The sequence below is a fragment of the Zalophus californianus genome, chromosome 12, assembly GCF_009762305.2.
Source record: "Zalophus californianus isolate mZalCal1 chromosome 12, mZalCal1.pri.v2, whole genome shotgun sequence".
NCBI lineage: Eukaryota > Metazoa > Chordata > Mammalia > Carnivora > Otariidae > Zalophus > Zalophus californianus.
Window position 1 is genome coordinate 4366888 of NC_045606.1, and position 11088 is coordinate 4377975.

An 11088-nucleotide genomic window follows, 5' to 3' on the forward strand; every position below is an offset into this window, starting at 1 on the left:
GTGATGATGCTAAGTGAAAGAAGTCAAGCAGAGAAAGTCAATTATCAGATGGTTTCACTTATTTGTGGAACCTAAGGAACAGCATGGAGGACATTAGGAGAAGGAAGGGAAAAATGAAGGGAGGGAAATCGGAGGGAGAGATGAACCATGAGAGACTATGGACTCCGAGAAACAAACTGAGGGTTCTAGAGGGGAGGGGGGTGGGGGGATGGGTGAGCCCGGTGATGGGTATTAAAGAGGGCACATTCTGCATGGAGCACTGGGTGTTACACGAAAACAATGAATCATGGAACACTGCATCAAAACTAATGATGACTAACATAACATAATAAAATTAAATTAAATTTTAAAAAAAGAATGTAGCCCAGACGATGATTCTTCTTACTGCTGGCCCTTTTTACCCTTTGGCCTCCAGATTCCTGGAGCTGAGATCTCTGATGTCTTGCAGGGGAGGAAACATTTCTCTCTGCCTTCTGAAATTCATTGGCTGGGTCTGAGGAGTAAAGTGGCAGTAGACAGATCAACAGGAGAAAAGGTTTACGATTTTATTTGGGGTAAAAAGTTTTGTATGGCATGGAATAAAGAAATAAATACCTAGGCTTGGAGGAGTTTGTGCTTCTTGGACAAAGGAAGATGAAAGACAAAGAAAAGAGACTGAACTTGCAGGGGCAGTGATTTGTAAGATGGAAAATATGACGGGAAGCTGGTGGCAGATGAGGACTCTCTGGGCAGGGGGAAGACGCCTTCACAGGGAGAATTTATGCTCTGCTCTCAGGAGGGTGGGGAAGGGCAGAGAGCTCATCCTGTAACTACTTTTTCTCAATTGCCTTCGGCTCCAAATAATCCTTACCCCAGAGTGGCATATTTGGGGGCGGTGCACTCTGATCTCAGGAACCCTGGTTGTTCTGCCACCACTCCAGTGTCCACTGACCACAACCAGAGAGGACCCCCTACAGTGTGGGTGAATGAGTAGGCACTGGGGCTAGGCCATCTGGGCTCTTGTTCCGGACTTAGGGTAGCTCGGGCATGTTATTTGCTGTCTACAGACCTCCATGTGTTCATCTGTGAAGATGGGATGAGAACAGTCCCTGCCTTAAAAGGTTGTTATGAAGACAGCATGGGAAAGGTATGGTGCCCAGCACATTGGAGACACTCAGAGAGTCCAACCATTTTCAACCTCTATTCTGTTTCACACCCTCTGAGGTATTTATATCCCGTCACCTAATTATCAAGATTGGCCTAGCACTGGGTCAGCCTCAGCCTTCAGACAGGGAGGGACATGGGCACACCGTGGAGAGTACCGACGTCCTCACTCAACTTCCGTAAGCGTTTTCCACTATGACATCTCTAGGAAGAAAGGCATCAGTCCACTGAAAGCCTTCACTTCCCTCATGACTAATCTCTTGTATTTTTGAATGGCAACTAAATTGATATGAATCATCCAGTACCACTTCAATTAGTTTGAAGAGTGAAAAATTAAGGTATCTAAATGCCTATCCGTGGCCAAGATAGATTATCAGGGACCAGATTTACCTCCCTGTCTGGAAAAACAAACAAACAAACAACAACAAAAACAACAAGGGACTGTGGTCAAAACACAGGAAACAATAGTTTTCAAGAAAATACACATAAAGCTGTGACTATCAGTAATCCCTGCAAGAGGGACAACCAGTGAGTCGAGTCTTATAACTGACTCAACTCACTGGCTGGACAGAGCATCCAGGTAGCAGCACAGATTGGGACACTGGCAGACCCCTGAGTTGAGGGGAGTGGAGTGAAGGTTCTTATGAAGGCAAGGCAGGTGTAGGACTCAGGATAGAGTGCCAGACAAGAGAGGGCTACGTAGAGACAGAAATCCCAGAGATTTACAGAGGCTTTCCCTGACTGGTCATCCATGGGAGGAAACCATCTGAAGGTGGAAAGAGAACCATCCAAAAGGATCAGAAGGAGCACTCCCTAACCAATCACACCGGGCTGGGAATAGGCCTTTCCTGCTAGGCAGGGTTTACAAGGAATCAGGGAAGAGTATACAAAATACCCTTGCCTCAGAAGTGAGGAATGATTAACCCTCCACTGATCCCTGTTCCCTTCCCACCTGGCAAGTCTTAAAAGCAAGACCTGGAAGAATTAAACTATTTCTGAGTAAATTAAATTAACCTAGAACAAAACTCAAGAAGAGTTATAAGAAGAGAAAAATACCCAGCACTCAGCAAAGTAAGATTTGCAATGTCTGGCGTCCAATCAAATATTATCAGGGATGGAAAGAAGCAGGAAAACATGATCCATAAAGATCAATGGAAGCCAAGAACTGACATAGGTGTTAGAATAACCAGGTAATACATTACCCATCATTTATTCCATTAGTATGCGGAACATATAAGAACACATTATTCCATATGTTCAAAAGATGACAAAGTGACATAGTTGATATAAAAAATGCAAACAGGTGCACCTGGATTGGCTCAATAGGAAGAGCATACAACAGACTTTCGATCTCAGAGTCATGAGATCGAGCCCCACATTGGGTGCAGAGATTACTTAAAAAACAAGTAAAAACTTTAAAAAAATGTCAACATTAAAAAAAATAAAAGGTGCAAATAAAAATTCCATAGGTGACAACTACAATGTGTGGGATGACAAAAATTTAGCTAGGAATAAGGGCAGATTACGCATTGCCTGAGAAAGGATTAGTGGACTAAAAGTATAGCAATAGAAACTATGCAAAATAAAGTACATAGAAGAAAGAGGGTCCAAACTTCAGCAACTTATTACATGTTCAAGTGAAGTCCTTGAAGAGGGGAATGGGGGAGCCAAAATTTTAGAAAATAGGAAATATCTCAATCAGCTATTATGATTGCTATTATGAAAATGTAGTGGGATGCTTAGTAGAGTTTCTACACTGACATTGGTGAGGCGGGAAAACACCAGCAGTGCCTGTCGACTGAGGCAGACCCTTCTTTTGCTCTGTGAGCAGTGGGAGCACCCACCCTACCTGCACCCTGAAATGACAGGAGACTAGTCACTCCTCAGCCTTCAGCACAGCCTGGCCAGGGGCCTGGGGTGGGGGCAGACTTGCCCTAAAGGGAGCTACAGTTCCCTCCATAGCCAACCCAGGCAGAGGAGGAAGAACTTCTACAGCACAGGAAAGAGTTCTTTGGGGGCCAGGAGCTTCTGGATCGGGGATCAGGGGAAAGCATCCTGTGCTTTGAGGTCAGCAGTGTCTGCACCATGGAGACAGGTGGGATGTGAGGAGAAGGGGCCATCTGAAGAGCCCCATGGAGCCCACGGCCAGTGAACTCCAGGAGCACTCACATTGCATATATTGTTCCGTTCCATTACTTCTCTCTGTTGGCCCCACATTTTACACAAAGCCCAGTCAAACTCCACAGCTGGGTCTTCAGGTGCCATGGGGTCCTAGGGTAGAGACCTGAGCCCACACACTAGGTGGGGATTGAGGGTACTACCACTTCCTCAAATTGCCCACCGTCTGTCTTCAGGGAAAGAGGCTCCAGGCATCAGGCACAACTCCACACTAACCTGGTCGTGTGGGCTGCCTTCCCTCTGGAGAGAGGCCAGCATCATTTTCCACTGTATTTAACAGATGATTCCAAAGATTGATGCGAATGAATGCCTCTAGGCACGCCTTACATTAGGCCAAATCCTAGGGAATTTCCAACATTGGGCCATCTGGTCTACACTCAGAGGGGCATCGCAAGGTGGGAGCACGCAAAGTCTTCTGTCCTTGGAGAGCAGGATGGAAAAGCTAAGATCATCTCATGCTTTGTCTTACATTTTATTTTATTTTACCTTACCTAATCTTTGCTCTACAACATTCTTCTCGTGCAGAGAACCACCCAAGCTTGCAGGTCCATGCTTTCCCGGGGCAGCATTTCAAATCCAGCTGGTCTTCAAGAAAGAAAACCATCCCCATGGTGAATGGCCAGGGATCCAGGTGCTAAAAGGTCGGGATTGCCCAAAGTCCCCCAAGACTAATAAAGGAGGAATTAGAAATTATCAGTGGCATAGAAAGAGTGTCCAAAAAATTTTGCCTAGAGAATTGGTGAGTTATTTGAAAAAATCCATATAAATACCATTGTCACCTTTAACAACATTGAGAGGACCCTGCTGCATTTCCCACACCATGTAATATCTCATTTCACATACGTGTTATAGCCCCTTCCTCTTTACCCCTCTCAGACTCCACATTATCTAGACCAGCACTGTGCCATAGAACTTTCTGTGACGATGAAAATGTTCTACTTCTGCCCTGTCCAGGGTAGAACCCACAGGCATGGTGCTATTCAGCAACTGACATGTGGCTACCACAACGAAAGAACTGAATGTTTTATTTCATTTCATCTTATAATTAATTTAAAGCTGTATCACCACAGGTGAATGGCGGCTAAATACACCACTGGAAAAAGAGTCCGGTATCCTGTATCCCAAGCAGATTTCCTACATGGTACCTACCATGCTTGCTCTATCACGTTAACATTGTCTGAGTTTTGCCCAAAAGCTGGTCTGCGCTGGTTTGACTATATGCTTCGTCTTAAATGAAACATCCTTACAGAATTTTGAATTTGGAAATTGTAGACAAGGGTTCTTGCCCATCCTGAGAGGTGTGAGTCGAGAGCAAATCCATAATTTAGTGGAAAGAACTTTGCCCATACTCACACAAAGTCACACGCCTGGGACGTCCTCCAGCGCGTTGAGATGACACTTGTTACAGCTTGACCTGAAATAGTGCCTCCCTTCTTCCCTGTACTCTCCATTTTGTATTTTCTCATTGTTGCTTCCGATGCTGTTTTTAATGTGATTAGCATGTCTTGCCCCAAAGGCCCTGGGTCCTGTGTGAAATGCCATTTTACTGTTCTTATTTGTTATCTAGTGCTACATGCAACTGATCGCCAGACCTAGCAGCCTCACACAGGAAACACTTGTTATCCAACAGTTTCTGGGGGTCAGGAATCCAAATGCAGCTCAGCTGGGTTTTCTGGCTCAAGGTGTCCCTCAAGAACACATTCAAGTTTGTTGAGCCGGCGTCTTATGTGAAGGCTCAGCTGGGGGAGGATGCACTTCCAAGCTCATTCACATGCCTGCCAAGATTTAGTTCCTCTTGGGAAGTTGGGTGAAGGACTCCGGTTCCTTATGGACCAGAGATCTCCCTCTGTCCTTGCCATGTGGGCCTCTCCATAGGGCAGCTCACGACACGGCCACTGGACACCATCAGAATGAGCAAGTGAGAGAGCAAGGGAAGGAGAATAAAAGGGGAAACTGCGATCTTTCCGTGAACCAACTTTGGACATGACATCCCATCTCCTTCTATATTTGGTTCATTAGAAGCAATTCACACTCCAGGAAACCATGAACAAAACAAATCAGGATCCTGGTGTCTGTCCACCAGCAGCCGCCCTCTGGCCCCAGTGGTTCTATCCTGACACCTGTAAGATATATTCACCTCCTGTGTGCCTTATCCCATTCATGCAACAACTCAAGTCCCAAATCTTATCATCTTTGTCAAGCCCAGGTTCAGATAAAGCCCTTAAGGATGGTTCATTAAATGCAGTTCCCAGGGCACAACTACTCTTGATGTGTGGACCAGTGAGGGATCTGCCCCTTCACCTCCCACATAAATGGCAGGATAAGCACAGGACAGCAGCTGAGTACATTCTCATTCAAATATGGGAGACATGAGAGGCACGCAGGGTCACTGATCCACAGTGGCTCTGAGACTCTGTCAGTCAAATATTGGGAGTGTTTTAAATTTCAAGGCCTGAGAATAAGTTCCTCTGGCTCTTGGCTTTGCCTTCTGAGCCATTCTTCCTTTTCCATGAATAGTGATGGCAGGTGAGTCATTTGTTCTTCCTGTTTCTTCCCAGAAGGACTTTGGGAGACTGATATCCACCTTTCAGTTTTAATTTACTATTGTAAATTGTCCTAATGGTTGGAAGTGGGCAAATCTGTTGGGAATTCCAGCTGGGAATTTATCCCAGGTGTCCTTAAGGAAAACCAACTCTAGTCTCAGGATGTTTGCGAAGCTGTTTTCTGAGTTTAAAGACTTTATTTCTGGGGCCCCTGGCTGGCTCAGTCAGAAGGAAGATAAGAAGCAATGTTTTGACATGTCCTTGATAGCTCCAAATACATATTTCTCATTTACTCCTTATCATAATACTTAATGTGGGAAACATTATCCTCACAAGATAAAACACAGAGAACATTAAAAGAGATGAGAAACACAAAGATTCTTAAATTCTAGCACCTGCAATTTTATTTTATATTTTATTTTATTTTATTAGATTTTATTTATTCACTTAGAGTGAGAGAGACACAGAGAGCACAAGCAGTGGGAGAGGCAGAGAGAAGGGAGAGTGAAAAGCAGACTCCCCACCAAGCTGGGAGCCTGACGTGGGGCTCGATCCCAGGACCTGGAGATCATGACTTGAGCCGAAGGCAGATGCTTAACCATCTGAGCCACCCAGATGCCCGAGCCCCCGCAATTTTAATTGCTAGAGTTTTATGCTCAACAGAGCCAGTTTTAGTTTTACTTTTTGACCCTGCGCCCATACCTACCTTTATGGTTACGTCAGAAAGTGTGTTGGTTTATTTTCTTTCGCAAAATTCAGCTTTATCTGAACAGTTTCTCCTGTTTCAAGTTGATAGCTAATCTTAGAGCTCGTTTATCTTAAGCTGATAACATCATGTATCAAGTTATCAGGAACCTGTTTCCCTGATATTTTTAAATGTCATATTTTCTCTAGCATATTATAAAGTGTGTACTGTGTCTTATATAAATTAGCACATTGAATCCAAGAAAGGAAATGCTATATGGAATTCCCCATTTCTAGAGTATATATCTTTGACTTGATCCCTCCAATGGAGTAAAGTTTTAGGAGCGTCTTAAGTAGTAAAACTTTTAGTTCCCCTTCTTAACCTATCTGTTGTGTAGACAGCAAGAAAGGCGAGGCTTGCTCATTACTTAATAACATTGCTCAATAAACCAGGAGTTACCAAGTTGGGGGTGTCATAGCCTCTGGGGGTCCTTGGGTTGGGTCCACCACCAACCGCCCTTTTGTCTGGCAGCGACGCCAGGCAGATAGCTCTGTCTTATCTCATTAACCTATTTTTGGCTGAATAGAAATACTGGCCCTCAGAGTCCAAAGAGACACACTTAATCAAAAGAGAATTTGTGAACTCCATTCAGTGGTGAGCAGCTTGATGGCCTAGGGAATGTGTGACATCCAAGAAGTGTACAATAGATCATGGGATGGAATTGAAAGAGTCAGAAAGAGCCTTTGAAATTAATTATACAGTGGGAAGTTTTTTCCAAAATACTTAAATGGCTTAGGAGAAACAATTATTTTTTTCATTTCTATGTATATAACTGCAGATTGGATACCGTGTGCATTTTCCACTCTAATTTAGACCAGTTGAAAGGAATAAATAATGAAGTACTGACATATTTATTTTGCATCTACTAAGCTTATCCATTAAAATAGATTTATCTGCACCATTTCCCTTAAATTGCAATCATGCCCTAGCTCCACAGCAATTTTCTGTATTTTGTGAAATGATGTCTCCAGAAGCCTATCACACCTTGGGGGTTGTGGTGTTGCACTGGGTCAGAAGCATGTGTGTGGCTGCACCATTTCTTCCAGATGTGAGAGCTCGACATTATCTGCACCCGAAACTCTGATAAATAGAATTTATCCACTTCTGTGGTCACAGGTGTAATGTTATTCATACATGTTGCTTGCTCCCAGACTTCTGCATAAAGTGGGTTTCTGAACATTCAGTTTCTTAAAATGCAGATGAAATCTCTATTGGCCTCACAGCTACTTTTTGAAGCAATTTTGACAGCTTTGCTCAATTTGGAGTTGAATGAATGGCTATTTGCTATGGATTCTGATCCTGAAAGGTTTAGTTCTAAATACCATCTTATATATGTGCAAAACATCAACACTCTCAAACGATTTTTTTAAAGACTTATTTTCAGTCCGTTCATTATTTTTCAGCCCTGTTTTCCATATGCGATGTGAAACGTTTTCTAAGAGGAATTAATAATCAGGGCTCTCGGGACTCTTTCCTTGTCTCTCCAGTACCTGCGAACAAACCCGATGGCAGCTGGAATAATCTTTAAAAAAAAAAAGCTTTAGTTAGTGGACAAAGCTATGTTCGGTACTTTAAAAATACGATTTCACTGAGTTTTAAAAAATATGGAAAGAGTAAAACAATCAGAACAACTGTGTTGTGCATGTCACGTCAGACCTGGAGACCCCTCACCCCCCAACTCCCACCCCCAGAGGGTGAGCCCCCTTAATTGCTATTTGTCTATCCTGGTGGGGCCTTTTCTCATTCCTGTACTTACACATAATCATGTATGAATTATCATGAAGTTTGCATGTTTCGGTGACCAACAGTGCCTGGAGCAGTTCCCCCATCAGTGTATAAACATATAGCTGCTTGAGACTTTCAGACCCCTGCATACAACCCCACGGAGGGGATTTAACGATTCTCCATGGCTGGATATTTAGGCTGGCCATTTTTTTCATACATTAGAAGGTTTCCACGAACTTCTTCATGTAGCATAGATGCCTCTCAGTGGAATCACCGTTTGGTTTGGTCAAACTGCCTCCCAGGAGGGCCAGACTTCTGATTCGCCCCCAGCAGTGTGTGGAGTGCCCTGCCCCCCAAACTCTTGCGGCACTGGGCGCTCATCAGGGTTTTAGAATTTTGCTAGTGTTTTAATAACTTCTAGCTTTTAGTTTTTCATTTTGATGCTTTGGGCTCAGTATGTAAAGGTTCATGACTGGCATGAAAGGTAGTAAATTTTATCCACATAAAATGTTTTTCCCAGTCCAGTTGATTGCGTTTTACCCTGAATCTGGGATTAACGGTGTTGCGCCTACTCTCGAACTGTTATCCCTTCCCGCTTCCATCCCACGCCATCCCTTTCTTTCCAACATCTCTGTTCCTTCTCTAGAGATAACTGAACTTTGCCTTTTTACACAATCTATGAGCCTCTGTTTATTAACTGAGGCGTTCTTCCCATCTCTTGTGAACACCACAATGTTTCATCCTGTTCCTGACACCTCAAGTTTTCTGTTATTATTAATAAAATAGCCTTTTTTAAAATCTTTTTTCCTCTTTCATTTGAATTTTACTTTTCTCTTATGATGTGAAAGTCCCATGTCTCATTTCTGACCTATGCCCTGTTTCTACTTTACTAACATTTGCATTCACATTTTGCACTGACATAGTTCATGAAACATATATACACATACATACATACTTATGTATCACACATATGCATTTTGTTGTTACCCTAATTTAAATGGGACACATGTATATTTAAAATGTATATATGTATAATTAAATATACATATATTCATATATTACATATTTAGTTAGATGTTTAATCAATGTAGATTGAACACTAATTTTTTATTTATTCTCGAGGACTGATTTCATGAGAAACGGTTGATGATCATGCATTAACATGCAGCCATCTGTCCCAAGTTAAGCAGAATGTAAGGGCGCGATACAGTAAGCTAAATGCAATGTTAAACAATACTGTGAGTTTCAAACTACAAGATCAATTTTAAAGACATTTTTTAATTTCAAGCATTTCTATTTTCATATACCTTCTCTCTCTCTCTCTCTCTCTCTTTTTTTTTGCTCCCTCAGTATACAGTAAATACTTCTAAATTACTCAGAGATAAAACACTACTTACCTTTTCCTCTGACAATAATTTCTATCATGTAATTCTCACCACATGATTTTAGGTGACAGAGTGAGCTTGGGCTGAAGCAAAATGCCTGACAACAAAGACCAGGTGTGTTTATTTATTTTTTATAAGACTTCTTATTTATTTATTAGAGAGAGAGCGTGCATGTGGGGTGGTGGGGTGGGGAGGGGCAGAGAGAGAGGGAGAAGCCGGCTACATGCTGAGCAGGGAGCCCGATGCGGGACTCAATCCAGGGACCCTGAGATCATGACCTAAGCGGAAGGCAGACGCTTCCCCCTACTGAGCCACCCAGGAGCCTCAACCAGGTGTGTTTAAAGATCAACATCAAGACTCGCAGCAATGCTCAAGTAGCATGGTTAGGAGAGTGTTAGATCAGAAACCAGGTTCCATGAAGCTCACTAATTTTAGAAGCTAGATTCTCAATGTTCACTCTAAAGGTGTGGAAATGAAATGATTTCCTACTGCAAAAGGCTGCCTGTGTATACGCCACACAGGGTTTTAAGGGAAACTGCTTAGCTTAATTACAAGCGTAGGTTGATGCTATGACGCTTCGGCCCTGCCCCTCCATGTGGCGGCCACTAGCCACGGCTGACCGGCGAGCATGCAAGTGTGGTCACTTCTGCTGGGAAGTGCTATGAATGACCAATGCTCACCGGACTTCAGAGACTCAGTATGAGAAAAAAAACACATAAAATATCTCATAAATAATCCTTACCTTGATTGCATGCTGGAATGACATAATTGGGTGTTCATTTCACTTGGTTCTTTTTCATTTTTTTGTAAGGTTGCTACGAGGACATTCACAGTCCTGTATGTGGTTGTCATTATGTATGTCTATTGGGCAGCTCTGTTCTACAATTCCTGCACCCACACAGGAGATGAAAGGCTGGAAAATTGTTGACAGCCCCCATGAGTGCTCCAAGCCTGCCTAGATGCGGCAGATTCTCTGAGAACACAGGAGACCAGTCTCCCGTCTGTACTGAGACAAGCAGTACTGTGACGGTTTCCTGGCAAAACAGTGGCTGCCTTCCTTCGGTTTAGTTCTCAGAGAAGGTTCCAGATTCATCAAAAGACTCAGGAATGGAACCAGGGGTGGAGTCTCTGACTCTGGATTCCCTTTGTTCTTGCACTGAACACAGATCCCATCTTCTGAGTGCTTGGGACCTTAGTAGTTTATAACAACTTGCCCTAAAACTCCCCACTCTCTACACGTGTGTTTTTCTAACAGCCTGACTTTTTTCTTTCTTTCTTTTTTTTTTAGTCCTCTAATTTGAAAAGTAATATTCCAGTGTCCTGACAATATTATCCTTTTAAGAAAGAAATGTGGTCCTACTGTTTTTTT